At 51.4% G+C, this 17,063-nt stretch overlaps 1 long non-coding RNA gene across 1 annotated transcript; it reads left to right on the top strand.

Annotated features, from left to right (window-relative positions):
* The first annotated feature begins 2,134 nt into the window (after window positions 1–2,134).
* On the top strand, window positions 2,135–4,617 carry LOC106735824 (uncharacterized). The gene is made up of 3 exons (XR_001371035.2): window positions 2,135–2,347; window positions 3,430–3,531; window positions 4,233–4,617. It is a non-coding gene; the product is annotated as an uncharacterized LOC106735824 (long non-coding RNA).
* Window positions 4,618–17,063: the final 12,446 nt, after the last annotated feature.

The raw sequence follows: 17,063 nt of genomic DNA on the forward strand, positions 1-17,063 counted from the left end.
GGCGGGGCGTTGCTATAGAGGAAGTTCTGTTGCTAGGGCGTCTGGGGTCTCCTACGGGGCTGTGGTTCACGGCCGCAGGAATGAGCTTTAGGAATCTGGAGTCTCTCTTTAGATTTTTTAAAAAGAATTATTTATTTAATTTAATTTATTATCATTTTTTTTAGAAGTTTGATCAGAGAAAAAGAAAGTGAGAAATTAAGCCGCCAGGTCAGGACTCCAACCAGGAGTAGCCATGTGGGAGTGCCGCACCTGAACCACCCCACCACCTGCTGGCCCCACAGAGGTTTTTTTTTTTTTTGGAGAAGTTTTCACTATAGCGCGCGTGCGCTCCCCAGACAGACAGAGAGAGACATAGAGACAGAAAGTGAGAAATCACCCCCCAGGGGGGATGGCCACGCCGCAGTCCCTTCTCCTCCATTCTCCTCTTGGGATCTTGGGCGCACACGCACACGTGCCCGGCTTAAGTCACCTGGTCTGCGACTCGAACCACAGTTGACTACATGGGAGTCTAGTGACATAGCCATTATGCTAACTGCTGGTCCCAAGGACATTTATAGTATTTTTGAAAATCTAATTTTATGGGACCAGCAGATTACATAGCAGTTAGGTCTCTGGACTCCCACAAGGCTGAATGCAGTTGAATCCCAGCCCCAGGGGCTTCAAAATCATGCAGGGCTCCTGTGCATGCTGGCTCAAGATAGGGAAGGAGAGGGGATCATGGTGTGGCCGCTCCCTGGGGGTGATTTCTCACTTTGTTCCCTCCTGCCCAGCACATGTGCCCTAAAGCAAAAACCCCTCCAAAAAAAAAAAAAAAAAGGAAAGGAATTAAGTATGGAAACATTTACTTTACTATCTTCATTTACTACTAGGGTGCCCAGTTGAACCAGCCATGCCTCAGGGCAGCACTCAGTCCCTGCTTGCTCTGGGCCTCCTCACCCCACCCGAGAACCAGCAACCAGTGCCCCACTGACTCCCACTCCTGGCCTGGCCTCAGAACCCTCCAGCCAGAGCTCCAGCCCTGTGAGAGATGCTTCCTCTGCCCGCTCAGCATCCTTTCGTCTTTTTTTTTGGCTAGAGAGTGCTCGCTCTTCACCAGAGGCAGGAGAGAGCCAGCCCTTGGGGAGTGGTCACACTGCATCCTGCATTCCCTTCTCTCTGTCTGTCTGTCTGTCTCTCAGGACTCCAGGCATGCACGCACACTTCCAGGCAAACACACACTCGGTGTTTCTCAAGCTACCGAGGTGACAGCCAGCTCCATCTCTCCTTCAACGGTGGCCTCAGGGGCTTCACTCTTGCCCAGGTGCAGGGACCCTGGCTGCTGCTCATTTACGTAGCTCCACAGCTTGGACCATCAGGTCCCAGGTTGCTCTTTCCTGAAAACCAGTGGCACAAGGAAAGGCTTCACTTCTGCCTAGTAATACACCCCATGTGGCCGAGAGAACCAAACAGCCCTAGGAGCAAACCAGCCCAGACCAGGCCCCCATCTGAGGCTAAATTCTGAACAGGGCCTGCCTGGTCAGCCCACTGTGGACTCCAGTGCCAGAGTCAGCCGTGCAGGATCCAGCTGCCTTCACCACCAAGCCTTGCCCAGCAGCATTCAAGGATTCCCGTGGAACACCCTTCTCACTGAGAATCAGTAAATCTGATTTGTCAGACCGAGGATTGATCCTAGTGGGCTTTGGCAGGTTAGGCTTTTTATTATTATTATTTTGTTTATTTAATTTTATTTATTATTATTATTTTTTAATTTGTTATAGAGCACGTGTGCTCACCAGAGAGACAGAAAGTGAGAAAGCAAGCCACCAGGTCTGGAACTCGAACCACAGTGCGCATATTGAAGTTCTGCACCCTCACCACCACACCACCTACTAGCCAGCAGATTAGGCTTTAACAAGTTCATTTTACAAACTTTTTTATCTCCCACTGAACAAAACACTTCAGTTATGAATCCTGTAAGTGAAGTGGAAGTAGACGACGTTTTAAAACCCTGTACCCCTCCCCAATCCAGTGTACACTCACTGCTCCCCGTGTCCCAAATATCCTCCGGCAAGGTCCTCACACCTGGTGCGCGGCTGACCACGAGAGGGCGCGCGAAGACGCAGATTCCTGGCATCCTCTCAGCCATACAAATTCCTGGAGGACAGGGACCGGCACTTCCATTCTGGGCATCTGGCACGGTGCTGGCACACAATAAATACTCAATGCGTTTTTGTTGACTGAATCAAGGAACGAGAGTGTGCGTGTGTGGCAGAGGGAACAAGAGAGACGAGACGAGCACACACGGTAATAATTCAAAGGTAAATGCAAACGCCATCGTCGAGGATGAACGTAAGCCCCAGCAGTGCGGGTAAGTGCTGCCGGAGACCCATGTGGCCGACCGGGTGCAGTTCGAGTCCAGTCACAGTGGCTTGCAAAGCCCGCTGGGCACCCACATGTGTGCTAAGGATCCTGGGTTGGGGAATCAGAGGAAAAGGGATTGCAGTATAGACAGGCCCTGTAGGGGGTGCTCTCTGCCCCCCTTCCTTCTGTGTGCATGAGCCCTCTGGCTTAAATAAAAATAAATATCATTGATTGTAATTAGTCATTATTTAGCCAAACTGGGACAGCCTTTCCCGTCACAGTTAGAAATGCAAAGCTCAAAATACACGTTTCTGAGGACATTACGAGCTGCCTAAAGATGACTTTGGGTCCAAGAACCAAAGAGCTGGAAATGGCGGGGAAGGCTGCCGTGAATCCCCGAAACCCTAGCGATCCTGCTACAAGACAATAGTGAGCATGAATGACAGGTTTGTTTTTTACTTCAAAGACTGTTGTTTGCCAAAATAAAGTGTTCACATTCCTTTGTTAGGACTTACCCTTTTTATGTATTTATCTTTTAAAAATCTTATTTATTGGTACCAGCAGTTAGCGTAATGGCTATGTCGCTGGACTCCCATGTAGTCGACCGCGTTTTGAGTCCCGGACCTGATGCCTAAAACTCACGCCGGGTCCATGTGCGTGCATGCCCAAGATCCTGAAAGGAGAGTGGAGGAGAAGGGATTGCAGCGTGGCCATCCCCCCTGGGGGTGATTTCTCGCTTTCTGTCTCTCTGTCTCTGTCTTTCTGGTGAGCACGCGGGCCCTATAGCAAAAAACCTCCCCCCGCCAAAAAAAAAATTAAGGTTTTGCCATAGGGCACATGCACTCACTGGAGAAAATTAAGAAATCACCCCCAAAGGGAGTGGTCACAGCATAACGTCTTCTCCATTCTCCTGCTGGGGTTTTGGGCACACACACATGCATGCCCTGCATGGATTTCAAGCCACTGGGTCTGGGACTGTTCAGAACCGCAGTCAGCCATGTGGGAGTCCGACATCTTGGCCACTACATCATCTGCTGGCCCTGTATTCTAACTTTTAAAACGTTGCTATCGTGCATGCCTGTTCCCCAGAGTGAGAGAATAAAGTGAGGAGGCACTCCCCAGGACGGATGGCCACAGTGCAGTCCCTTACAAGTCTCCCCTCAGGATTCTGAGCACACACACACCTACTCGGTATGTTTTTATTTTCTTTCTTTCTTTCTGTTTTAAAGAATTATTTTTATTAAATAAACTTTATTTATTTATTTCAATTTGACCAGAGAGGGACAGAGCAAGAGGGGGAGAGAGAGAGAAGGAAAGCGAGAAAGCAAGCCCCCAGGTCCGGGACTTGAACCATGATTTGCGGTGTGAGAGTCCAGCGCCCTTAACCATGGCACCACCTGCTGGCCCCACCGCTTAGTATGTTTTTCAAGCCACCAGTTCTGGGATTTGCAAAGCACAGCCAACCACGTGAGATCCAGCCACATTAACCACTATGCCACTGGCTAGCCCTCCCATTTTCTTATTTTTATTTTTATTTTTTTTTGAGAAGTTTTCGCTATAGGGTGTGCGCGCTCGCCAGACAGAGAGAGAGACAGAGAGACAGAAAGCAAGAAATCACCCCCAGGGGGGATGGTCACACTGCAATCCCTTCTCCTCCATTCTCCTCTCAGGAGCTTGGGCATGCACGCACACGCGCCCAGCGTGAGTTTAAGCCACTGGGTCCGGGACGCAAACCGCGGTCGACTATGTGGGAGTCCAGCGACATAGCCACTATGCTAACTGCTGGTTCCCTCCAATTTTTTAAATTTTTTAATCAGAGGAGAATTTACGTGGTTGTATGCACTGTGTAAATATGGGTTGAGCTGAGCACCTATAATGTGTGTGCTTTTCAGTGTGTGTACTACACTCCATGAGCTTCCTGAAAGTAAACCAACGGTCCTCACACATGGAGCAGGGAGAGCATGAAGATCGTTAACAGGAGAAACCGTCACTGCGGAGAAGACCCGTCAGCTCCTGCAGCCTGGGCAGCAGTACCACCACCCTCCCAGGCGCTGAGACCGGACAGAGAAGCTGAGAAAAGGGAACTGGTGGCCTGAGGAGGAAGAGGAAGCAGAGTGTGGAAACCAGCATCCCTGCTGGTCCTCACAGCCAGAGGTCTAGGCCCCCCACGATGGCTGACAGAGGCAGAGAAAAGGCTTTGTTCGAGACTGCACTGAGCTAGCCATTTGACCTCTCTAAGTCTTCATTTTATAGGATGCATCCACTCACGATAGAGACACAGAGAAAGCGAGAAATCACCCCCAGGTGGGATGGCCATGCTGCAATCCCTTCTCCTCCATTCTCCTCTCAGGATCTTGGGCACTCATGCACATGCGCCCAGCGTGTTTGAAGTCACTGGATCTGGGACTTGAACCGCACTTGGCCATGTGGGGGTCCAGTGACACTCATTTTATATTCTTTAAAGCTGTGATGATAATACTGAACCAAGGCAACTGATGGCATGGTGGTTAGGGCACCTGAGTCCCACATGGCCATGGCAGTTGAAGTCTCAGACCTCGTGACTTGAAAAACACACCAGGTATGTGTGTGTGCATGCCCAAAACCCTGAGAGGAGAGTGGGGAAGGGATTGCAGGGTGCCCATCCCCCATGGGCGGCAATTTCTCACTTTCCCACTGTCTCTCCAGTGAGTGCACACACCCCATAGCAAAAAAAAACTGAAAGAAGAGAGGACCAGCAGTTAGCGTAATGGCTATGTCATTGAACTCCCAGGTAGCCGACCGCAGTTCGAGTCCCAGACCCGGTGGCTTAAACTCACGCCCGTGTGTGTGTGTATGTGTGTGTGTGCCCAAGATCCTGAGAGGAGAATGGAGGAGAGGGGATTACGGCGTGGCCAATCCCCTGGGGGGTGATTTCTCGCTTTTTGTCGCTCTGTCTTTCTGGTGAGCACATGCTTCCTATAGCAAAAACCTCTAAAATAAATAAATAAATAAATTTTTTAAAAAATGAAAGAAAACCAGCAAACCCATTGGGCTGCTGTGAGCGGTCAATAGAAGAACATGCTGTTGAGTTTGCGAAGGATGCATTGTGCATCATTGCCACCAGAGGGAGCTCTACAAACGACCTGGAAGGGCTAAAACCCCATGGAGGGCCTGTGGTTCAAATCAGCAGGCCAGGATGTCCCACATCAGGCGTAGAGGCCTAAGGTAGTGGAGGCCTCCCCATTGTTTTCCTGGACCACGCCAATCTCCTGGCCTCCAAGATGAGTCTGATTGTACCTGGATACCGCCCCTGGATGAACCACCCGTCTGGAATAGCATGGAGGGGCCCCAGGCCACCTACTGGCTCTGTGCCCTAAGGCATCCGCAGGGAGCCTGCTCCTGGAGGTGAGGAGGAGGGGCTGATCCCACATGCGCCCCAGGCTCACCTCCTGGTGAGGGATCAACACCCTCACCCCTGGATTCCACCCAGAGGCACTAGCCACGCCCCTGTGCCACCATGCCCCGCAGTTAATAAGGCCCACTGGATCCTTGACGGGCCCTGCAGTTAGACACAGGCTGGAGCTCAAGTGCCACCACTTGCCATGTGACCTTGAGCAAGTCGTCTTACTCTCTGAGCCTGCTAAGCTTTTATTCTTATCCACAAAACTTTTCTTGGTTCCAAAACACCTTCTCATCTATGACCTAAGTGAGGACAGAGCAGGTGCCTTCATTTCATGATTGTGCGGGGCTCAGTGACATCCCCAAGGTCACACCGGTGGCCAGTGGACAGAGGCTGAAGACCCAGCTCTGAGTAAAACTGCTGGCGAGGCTCCTGTGGAGGAAGTAGAGCAGCCGCCCCAAAGCCTGAGGCCACAGGAGCAGGAAGCCACGTTTGGGTCAGAGGGTGGTAATGTTACAACACCAGCCAGCCCCGCGGAAAGGGAAATTGAGGCTCAGCCTCTGGCTTCAAACACAGAGGAAGTGGGTGGTCTAGGGCTTTGACTTCAGACTCCTGCTCTGGGGGAAGGAGGAGTCCCTTCTTGCCCTGTACCCCTGTTCTGGCCAAGGTGCAGGTGCGGCTGCTCTGGGCCTTTCCCAGCCCCTGGAGCGGTGGTAAAGCCCAGGCTCTGGGTTTGGAGCCACATCCCAGCTGTGTGACCTGGGAGGGGGAATGACCTCTGAGCCAGTTTCCTTATCTGATCAAGGGGTCTCATAAGACTAAAATGAGCTAATGCGTGTGAGATGCTTAACGCCATGCCTGGCACATCACGGCTCTCGGAGGCCGGCCTCCCTCGGCCTCTGGGGCATTAATACTCTACCTGGCTAACGAGTTTTAGAAAGGAGAGCTTGTAGGGCCAGCAGATAGTGTAGTGGTTACGTTGCTGGACTCCCACATGGCCGACCACGGTTCAAATCCTTCATGGACCCAGTGACTTGAAACGCACCTCAGGTGCGTGTGCGTACATGCCCAAGGTCCAGGAGGGGAATAGAGGAGGAGGGATTGCGGTGTGGCCTTCCTCCTTCCTCCCTGGGGGAGTGGTGGCGGCGGCTTCTCACTTTCCCTCTCTTTCTCCCTCCCTCGGGTGAGTACACACACACACACACACACACACATATGCTAAGGCAAACATTTCTTTAAAAAAGGAGGGAGGACTAGCATGTGGCATGGTGGTTAAGGACGCTGGACTCCCGCATGGCCAACTGAGGTTCAAGTCTCAGACCTGGTGGCTCACTTTCCCTCCCTCTCTTTCTCTCTCTCACTCCAGTCAAAATAAATAAATAAATAAATAAGTTATAAAATCATTCGGAGAGTTGCTGACTGTGAGGTCTGACCAGACTGGCAATTTGAGGAACACTCCAGGTAAATTGTTCCACGTGTGCCCAAAAGCCGGGAGGGAGGAGAAAAGGAGGCTAGGGGATTGCGGCATGGACACTGTCATGGGGTGCTTTCTCACTTCCCCTCTCTGTTTTTCTCTGGCAAGCACACACCCCTAACAAATGAAAGAAGGGAGGGAGGGAAGGAAGAAAAAGAGCTTCCCTGGAGAGCGCGCCCGGGAAAGAGCCATGCTGGGGCAGGTGTGTCCCCCAGGCAGAGGACCACTGGGCTAGGCCCGGGATGGGCTGCTGCTCCAGGGGCGGACTGTCTCTGAGCGGAGCCCAGCCTTTTCCCCCTCTGAGCAGGTGCGCATGGCAGGCAGGAGGCAGGGCGCGGCCCCCACTAACAGGGTGGAAAAGTCGTTTTTCATTTCAAAATGTTTTCTTTCTTTACCCATGATAGTGTGCATGCACACCCACGTGAGAGCGAGCGAGAGAGAGGGGCACCCTCCACGGGGAATGGCCATGCGGTGCCCCTTCCTCCAGGGCACGTGGGGGAGTTTCAGGCGGAAGGGACAGCTGCGGTCCCGGGAGGCGTCTGGCACCTCTGGAGCAGCGCAGTACACGGAATCAGCCCTCCTCCCTTTCTCTTCCTTCCTTCTTTTCTCTCTCTCTCTCTCTCTCTCTCGCTATAGGGTGCGTGTACTCGGCGTTGGGAGCAGTGAGAAATTACTCCCTGAGGGTCAGGGCCATGCGGCAATCCCTCCTCCCCCATTCTCCTTTCAGGATTGTGGGTACTCAAGCTCCTGTGCCCGGTTTGTTCTTTTTCTTTCTTTTTTTTTTTTTTGAGAGGTTTTTGCTTTGGGGCGCATGCGCTTGTCAGAAAAACAGAGAGAGACAGAAAGCGAGGAAATCATCCCCCAGGGGGATGGCCATGCTGCAACCCCTTCTCCTCCATTCTCCTCTCAGGATCTTGGGTATGCACGCACACGTGCCTGGTGTGAGTTTAAGCCACCGGGTCTGGGACATGAACCGAGGTCGACTACATGGGAGTCCAGCGACACAGCCATTACGCTAACTGCTGGTCCCTCCAGTGTGTTCTTCAGGCTGCCAAGTCCGGGACTCGAACAGTGCAGTTGAGCATGTGAGACGCACCTTAACCACCACGCCACCACCCAGCCTCTCTCTCTTTTTAAAATTTCTTTGGGCCGGGCCCAACAGATGGAATAATAGTTACATTACTGGACTCTCACATAGTCAACCGTGGTTCGAGAAAGGAAGGCAAAGGGATTCCGGCATGGACACCTTAAAACTCAACCTGGGTGGGAACCAGCAGTTAGCGTAATGGCTGTGTTGCTGGACTCCCACGTAGTCAACCGCGGTTTGCGTCCCGGACCCGGTGGCTTAAAACTCACGCCGGGCGCGTGTGCGTGCGTGCCCAAGATCCCGAGAGGAGAATGGAGGAGAAGGGATTGCGGCGTGACCCGTCCGAGAGCCTGGTACGCACCAGCCCCTGCGAGAGGGGGATGGGGGACCGCGTCAACCTCTTTGTGCCACCGCCCCCGGTCTGGCCACAGCAGGCACCCTGTGCAGGCAGTTGAGTTCACCGATGGTACCTTGGTGCTCCTTCTGCCAGGTGTGCCCTGTCCCCACAGACCGAGAGCAACAGCATCTCCAAGTCAGCCTCAAAACCACCTTGCAAGCTGCTCTGGCTAAGAGCCTCCCAGATCTGGGGACCAGCAGATGCACAACGGCTGTCGCTTGACTCCCACGCGGTCGATCGCAGTTTAAGTCCCAGACCTGGTGGCTTAAAACTCATGCTGGGGGACCAGCAGGTGGCATAATGGTTATGTGGTTGGACTCTCACATAGTCAACCATGGTTGGAGTCCTGGACCCGGTGGCTTTAACCTCACGCTGGGCGTGTGTGCGTGCGTGCCCAAGATCCCGAGAGGAGAATGGGGGAGAAGGGATTGTGGCTTGGGCATCCCCCCTGGGGGCGTTGATTTCTCACTTTCTGTTTCTATGTCTCTCCAGTGAACGCACGCACCTTATAGCAAAAAATCACTCTCTATAAAAGAAAAAAGAGTAATTCCTTTTTGGCCAGCTGGTGGCGTGGTGGTTAAGGCAGCTGGATCCCGTATGGCCAACTTGCGGTTTGAGTCTAGACCCAGCTTCCTGAGTGTACGTGAATGTGTGCCCCAAGTCCCAAAAGGATGGAGAAAGGATTGCGGTGTGATCAGGGTGGGGCATTCTCCCTCGCCATCTCTCTCCGATGAGGACACACAGCTTCAGGTCGTTAGAAATGAAGACAGACTCTTCAGGGTCTTGAGATCCCCTTTCTTTACTCCTCTGTCCTCCATTGTATATGACTTCCATCCTCAGTGTCACCTCAGGTTCCCAAAGTAGGCTGCGGGAGCTCCAACCCTCACATTTGCAATCCAGGCCAAGGCTCAGAATAAGTAGAAGGAAGGAAAGAAGAGCAAGAAGGCGCATTTCCCATCTCCCTGTCAGTCAGCCCCACTTACATCTGACTTACCAGAATTAAGTAATTTGGGGGCCGGGAGGTGGCATGGTGGTTAAGGGTGTTGAACTCACACATGGCTGACCACAGTTCAAGTCCTGGACCTGGTGGCTTGCTTTCTCACTTCCTCTCTCTCATTCTTGCTCTGTCTCTCTCTGGTCAAATTAAAATAAATAAAGTTAAATAAAATAATTCTTTTTTAAAAGAAAGAATTAAGTAATTTGGCCAAACCATGCTGCAGAGGGTCTGGAAGATGTGGTCTTGCAGTGGGGACGTTACAGCATGGCCCCTCCTGCCATGAGAGAAGAGAAGGGGGGATACTGGGCCGCTAGCAGCCCCTGGATCTCAGCTGGGTAGGAGGAGCACGGTTCTTGCCAACCGAACTCACCTGTGTACTCCAAAGTAGGGCCCAGCAGGCGGTGCTTAAGGGGCTGGACGCTCCCACATGACAGACCACAGTCCAAGCCCCAGACCTGCTGCCTTCTTTCTCATTTCCTCTCTCTCTCTAGTCAAATTAAAATAAATAAATGAATAAGTAAAATTAAGTAAATAATTCTTAAAAAAAAAAAAAGTCTGTCTCGACCCGCGAGACAGTGGAACAGGTTTCCTGAGGGAAGGAGTGAGAGACGGGACGAACGGCGCACTGTCACAGCACGGAGACGACGCAGTGTCTCTTCAGGGTTGTCTCTTTATTGTAGGCAGCATGGAGACGACACAGCGTTCAGGGTCATCCGGAGCTGACACAATGGAGCCGACACAATGTTGCCACAGCTCAGGATCGTCCGGAGACGACGCAGCATCGCAGCTCAGGGTCGTCTTCTTCCTGGTCGTCTGTGTTGTCTTCCTGGTCGCCTGGCGATTATGGGCCAGAGATCGTGCTTATATACACATTGGTGGGCCGTGATTGGTTGAATGAAGGATAGCAAAAGGTGGGTTATGATTGGTTGCTTTGTGGACCAATCATGAGGTACCCGGATATGCAAATCTGAGGGATTCTAAGCTCACCAATTTGCTATGTGAAGTGGCCAATCAGAGTGTGGTGTTGAAGGTGAGGTGTTTGAAAGGGAGCCAGTTGTGGCCTTTGTAATTGTTTGCTCTCTGAGCCTAAGATGGCAATAGTAAGAGACTCATGAAAAATGGCCTTGGCAGACTCGCTGGTGCACAGCCTCCCACAAAAGTCATCCTATGAGCACCTGTTATGTGCAAAGCTCTGTGCTGAGTTAGGGGCAAGTGAAGGTGCCATGACTCGGGCACTGCTCTTGAGAAATGTGCAGACATTGGGGCCAGCAGGTGGCATGGCGGTTAAAGGCACTGGACTCGCACAGGGCCAACTGTGTTTCAAGTCCCAGACCTGGTGGGTTGCTTTCTCACTTTCCCTCTCTGTCTCTCTCTGGTCAAAGTTGAATAATAATAATAATAAATAAAGTTAAATTAAAAAAATAATCCTTAAAAAAAAGAGAAATGTACAGATGTTGGAGCAGGTAGGTGGCATGGTGGTTAAGTCGTTGGACCCCCACACAGTTGACCGTGGTTTGAATCCTGGACACGGTGGCTTGAAAATCACACTGGGTGCGTCTGTGTGTGCCCAGTGTCCAAGAATAGAATGGAGAAGAGGTTGTAGTGTGGCCATCCCCCCTGGAGAGGTGTTTTCTCACTTTCTGTCTCTCTCTATCTCTCTGTCTCTCTTCTCTCTGGCAAGTGCATATGCTCTATGACAAAAACAAAAACAAAAACAGACATGTGCAAATTGGGCCAATTGGTGACGTGGGGTTAAGGCAGCTGGATTCCACAAGGCCTGCCACATTATGAATCCCTGACATGAAGTCTTTAGAACCATACTGGGATGGGACCAGCAGTTAGCGTAATGGCTATGTCGCTGGACTCCCACATAGTTGACTGCGGTTCGAGTCCCGGATCCGGTGGCTTAAACTCACCCCAGCCGCGTATGCGTCTGTGCCCAAGATCCTGAGAGGAGAATGGAGGAGAAGGGATTGCGGTGTGGCCATCCCCTCTGGGGGATGATTTCTCACTTTCTGTCTGTCTCTCTGTCTTTCTGGTGAGCACACGCGACCTATAGCAAAAAACCTCTCTAAAAAAAAAAAAGGAAAGGAAAGGAAAGAAAACCATACTGGGCACACTTGCATGTATGCTCAAAATCCCGAAAGGAGGGAGAAATGGAGAAGGGGCTGCAGTGTGACCATTCCACATGGGAGTTGCTTCCTCACTTTCTCTGTCTCTGTCTCTCTCTGGCAAGAGGACACAGCCTCTTGCAAAAATTGAAAGAGGAAGAGAGAAAAACATTATAAAAGTAAGAAAGAGAGAACGACAAAGAAGGGAAGAAAGAAAGAAAAAGAAACCTGCAGGTAGTGGGGAGAAGCCAGGTGCACAGCTCCTTCACTCGGGCCAGCAGGTAGCAAGGAGTTCAAGGCAGTTCCATCATGGCTAACTGTGTAGTTCAGTCCCAGAACCGACGGCTTGAAAATCACACCAGGCACACGTACACATATGCCAAAAATCCAGAGAGGAGAATGGAGGAGGGATTGCAATGCGGCCACACACACCCCGGGGTGATTTCTCACTTTCTCTCTCTTTCCTGCAAGCACACATGCCCTGTTGCAAAAAGAAAAACAAACAAACAAAACGTAAACAAAACAAAACAGTTGAATTTGAGGCCCAGCAGTGGTACAGTGTTAAGTGCAACTGGACTCAGATGGGAAGGGCCTGGCCTACCAGTCAGAGTCTTTCTTTTTTTTTTTGGAGAGGTTTTTGCTATAGGGAGCGTGCGCTCGCCAGAGAGACAGAGAGACAGAGAGACAGAAAGCGAGAAATCACCCCCCAGGGGGGATGGTCACGCCGCAATCCCTTCTCTTCCATTCTCCTCTCAGGATCTTGGTCACACAGGCACACGCGCCCGGCATGAGTTTAAGCCACCAGATCCGGGACTCAATCCATGGTCGACTGAGTACATGGGAGTCTGGCGGCATAGCCATTACACCAACTGCTTTGCTTGTCCCTGTAACTATCTTAAGTCTACCCAGCTCTGGTTCATCACACTATCATTCATATCTCAGCTTGGCCTAAGAAGACTGCTGCTCGGGACCAGCAGTTGGCATAATTCCTACAGGATTAGTAAAGTAGCCGAATTAAAATGTTTAAGTGATCTAGTTTTGTCAAAATGTACTGATAATATGTATCACTAAGGGATGTAATTTTCCTTTCTTTTTAATAAAGACATTTATTTATTTATTTTAATTTTGTCAAAGGGAGTGTGCCAGAGAGAGAGAGAAAATGAGAAAGCACCTCTCATGGGGAAGGGTCACACCTCAATCTCCTCTCCTCTCTCTCCCCTTCCTTTCTGGACTTTGGGCATGCGTACACATGTACCTTCCATGTCTCTCAAGCCTCCAGGTCCAAGACTTGAACTGCCAGCTGGTCATTGGGATCTAGCTGCCGTACCATGGCCTTTCTGTGCGTACTGGGTGCACACGCCCCTGACCCAGTGCTGGCTGAGGCTCAAGCCTTGAAACTCATGCTGGGCGTGTGCGTGCGTGCCCAAAGTCCTGAGAGAGGAATGGAGGAGAAGAACCTGGTGTGGCCGTCCCCCCAGGGGTAATTTCTCGCTTTCTGTCTCTCTGCTCAGTACTCACGCCCTATGGTAAAAATCTCTCTCAAAAAAACCAAAAAGCTGAATTTGGGCCAGCAAGTGGCATGGAGTTTAAGGTGTTGGAGCCCACATGGCCTACTGAATGGTTCAAGTCCTGACCCAACAGCTTGAAAATCATGCTGGGCATGTGCTTGCATGCCCAAAATCCAGACAGGAGAATGGGGGAGCAGGGATTGTGGTGTGGCCATCCCCCCCCAGGGGGGTTCTTATTTTCAATTTCTCTCTTTCTCTCTGGCGAGGGCACATGCCCTATAGCAAAACGAACGACAGTGAGCTGACTTCCCGGCTCCCTCAAGGCAGGCGGACCTGTGCCTGTTGGGTACCCGCTCTGCGTGGAACAGGAAGCGATCTGGTGTGAGTGTCCAGAAGCTGGTGAGCAGTGCCCGCACACGTGGACAGGGGAGTTTAGGGGTTCAGAGGTCAGGGAGTTTAGGGGTTCAGAGGTCAGTGTGACCACCGCAACTGCCTGGCTTTCAGAAGTGTCGTCACTGAGGCAATGGACGTCACCGAGCTAAACAGGCAAGAGCTGTCCTCAACTAAACCTTAGAACTGGTTGTGGTGGTGACTCGTTGCCATGGCAACAGAGTAGTCTTTCCTAGGGCATGTGTGAGCTTGTTTTTTTCTCCCTCAGTGACTGGCAGCTCAAACACTGACCCTCCCAGGGTCGCTTTATTTATTTATTTTTTTCTCTCTTTTTTTTTTTTTTTTTTTTTTTTTGAGAGATTTTCACTGTAGGGCGTGTGCGCTCGCCAGACAGACAGAGACATAGAGACAGAAAGCGAGAAATCACCCCCCAGGGGGGATGGTCACGACGCAATCCCTTCTCCTCCATTCTCCTCTCGGGATCTTGGGCACGCACGCACACGCACCCGGCGTAAGTTTTAAGCCACCGGGTCCGGGACACGAACCACAGTCGACTACGCGGGAGTCCAGCGACATAGCCATTACGCTAACTGCTGCTTCCCAGGGTCGCTTTATTTTAACAGAGGACCACGTTCGCTCTGGGGAGGAAGTTATAGGCCGGCTGGGACAAGAATACTTGCCAGGCCCTGGCTGTTTCTAAGGCCCAGTTTTGTCATCTCTACATGAGACTGTGCAGCTAGGATGTTGCCAACACAGCGATCAGAGAAATTAACTGCACTTCAGGGGGACATATCAGCTCAGACGTGGGCAGCGGAAGCCTGGGCTCCGGCCACTCCACCTGTAAAGGAGACGTGAGGCTCCGGTGGGCGGGGCCTGGGGAGGCGAGGCTCCGGTGGGCGGAGTCTGGGGAGGCGAGGCCCCCCGGGCGGGGGGCGGCAGGGCGGGAGAGCGTGCGGTGTAAAGGGGACGTGAGGCTCCGGTGGGCGGGGGCTGGGGAGGCGAGGCTCCGGGGACGGAGAGCTGACTGCAGGTTTTCTGCTGCACGGAAGCTATTTCCACTCACAGAAGTCGCCCGACTGCTTCCCTACCATTGAACCAGAGCTCTTGGTGGAAAGGCTCCTGTGGATCTAGAGTATATATGTTTGTTCAGAACTTTTGAAAAAGCAGCTTTATTGAAATATAATTCTGGGACCAGCAGTTGGCGTATTTGCTATGTCGCTGGACTCCCAGGTAGTCAACGGCGGTTCAAGTCCGAGTCCCAGTGGCTTAAACTCACGCCCAGTGCGTGTCCGTGCGTACCCAAGATCCCGAGAGGCGAATGGAGGAGAAGGAATTGCAGCGTGGCCATCACCTTTTGGGGGGATGATTTCCCACTTTCTGTCTCTCTTTCTGGCAAGCGCATGTGCCCTATAGCAAAAACCGCTCCAAAAAAAAAACCAAAAAAAAAAAAATATATATATATAATTCAAGGGGCCAGCAGATGATGGAATGGTTATGTTGCTGGACTCCCATGTAGTAGACCCCCGTTGGAGTCCCGGGACAGCAGCTTAAAATTCCCTCCGGGGTGTGCATGCCCAAGATCCTGAGAGAATGAAGAAATGGCAGCTTGGTCATTCCTCCTGGGAGGGTGGTATGATTTCTTGCTTTCTGTCTGTCTGTCTCTCTGGTAAGTGCAAGCCTTCTGTAGCAAAAATCTCTGCCTAAAAAAAAAAAAAAAAAAAAAAAAAAAAAAAAAAAAAAATAATGGGGCCAGCAGGTGGCATGGTGGTTAAAGGGACTGGACCCCCCCACATGGTCGACTGTGGTTCAACTCCTGGACCTGGCAGCTTGCCTTCTCGCTGGCTCCCTCAGTCCCTCGCTGGTTAAATAAAATAAATAAATAAATGGATAAATAAAGTTAAATAACGTAATGTTTATAAGAAAAAGAAATATAATTCATGGGGGCTGGCAGGTGGCATGGTGGTTGAGGTGCCAGACTCCCATATGGTCGATAACGGTTCAAGTCCTAGACATGGCAACTTACTTTCTCACTCTTTCTGTCTTTCTCTGATGAGCACATGTGCCCTATGGAACATTTTTAAAATAATGATAAATAAAATAAGTAAAGAAGAAATATAATTAACGTACCATACACTTCACTTATTTAAAGTGTATGATCCAGTGAGCCAGCTGGTGGTGTGGCTGACTGGGTGGTTGAGTCTCAGACTAGCCAGCTGGTCATGTGTGCATGAGTGCCCCAAATCCGGAAGGAGAACAGAGGAGAAGGGATGGTGGTGTAGCCAGCCTCCCTGGGGGGTGCTTTCTTACTTTCCCTCTCTCTCTTTCTTGCTCTCTTTCTTGCTCACACTCTTGTGCTGTCTCTGGTGAGTGTACACACCCTATAACAAATGTTTTGTTTTGCTGTACTACATGTCCATGTGCCACAGAGAGAGAGAGAGAAAGAGAGAAGGGAAGTGAGAAATCATGTCCTAGGGGGATGGCCATGCTGCAGGCCCTTGTCCATTCTCCTCCTGGGATTCTGGGTGTGCACATATATGTGCCCAGTGTGGTTTACAAGCCAACAGGTCAAGACTTGAACAGTGAAGTCAGCCCCTTGGGATTCGGCTGCCCTAACCTCCACCCCACCTACTAACACATTGTTAAACAACAATAAAACAAAGTGCATAGTTCAGTGGTTTCTAGTATGTTCACGTGCAACATCACCACAGTCGATTTTAGAACACTCTCATCGCGTCGGCTCGCAAGCCTCCCGCGGGGCACCCATTCATCTCTGTCTAGATGCGGCTGTGCTGGACGGTGGGCGCGCGTGGGATCAGGAGACTAGTCTTTTGTGACTCCATTCCTTGTGCTCACTATTTTTTAAGGTTTTTGTCATAGGGAGCATGTGCTTGCCTGAGAGACAGACAGTAAGAGGAAAGTGAGAAATCACCCCCCCGGGGGGACGGCCACGCTGAACTCCCTTATCCTCCACTCTCCCCCTGGGATGTTGGTCATGCACACAGCACACACGCCTAGTGTGATTTTCAAGCCACCAGGTCTGGGACGCAAACTGTGGTCAGACATGTGGGAGTCCAGTGCTGTAACCACTACGCCACCTGCTACTTGCTGGCCCGTGTGCTTCTTTTCTTGTGGCAAAACGACATTCCGTGTGTGGAACTCGCTTCTCTCTTTTCCAGCAGCCCCAGCTCTGCCTCTCTTCCCGCGTTTCTGGGCGGGCCTGAGCCTACCCCTCCAGAGTGCTCACTGCTTTCCTCTCCTCCTCTCCTGGAGTGGGGCGGGGGAGCTGAACACTGGGCCATGGGTTTGCAAGACCGTCCAAGTCCAGGCATGTGGTGTCCTCCCGTGGCCAAGACGGCAACTGCCCCTCCTTCCATCAGCAG

The sequence above is a fragment of the Tupaia chinensis genome, unplaced genomic scaffold (genome assembly GCF_000334495.1).
Source record: "Tupaia chinensis unplaced genomic scaffold, TupChi_1.0 Scaffold000539_1, whole genome shotgun sequence".
Lineage (NCBI taxonomy): Eukaryota > Metazoa > Chordata > Mammalia > Scandentia > Tupaiidae > Tupaia > Tupaia belangeri.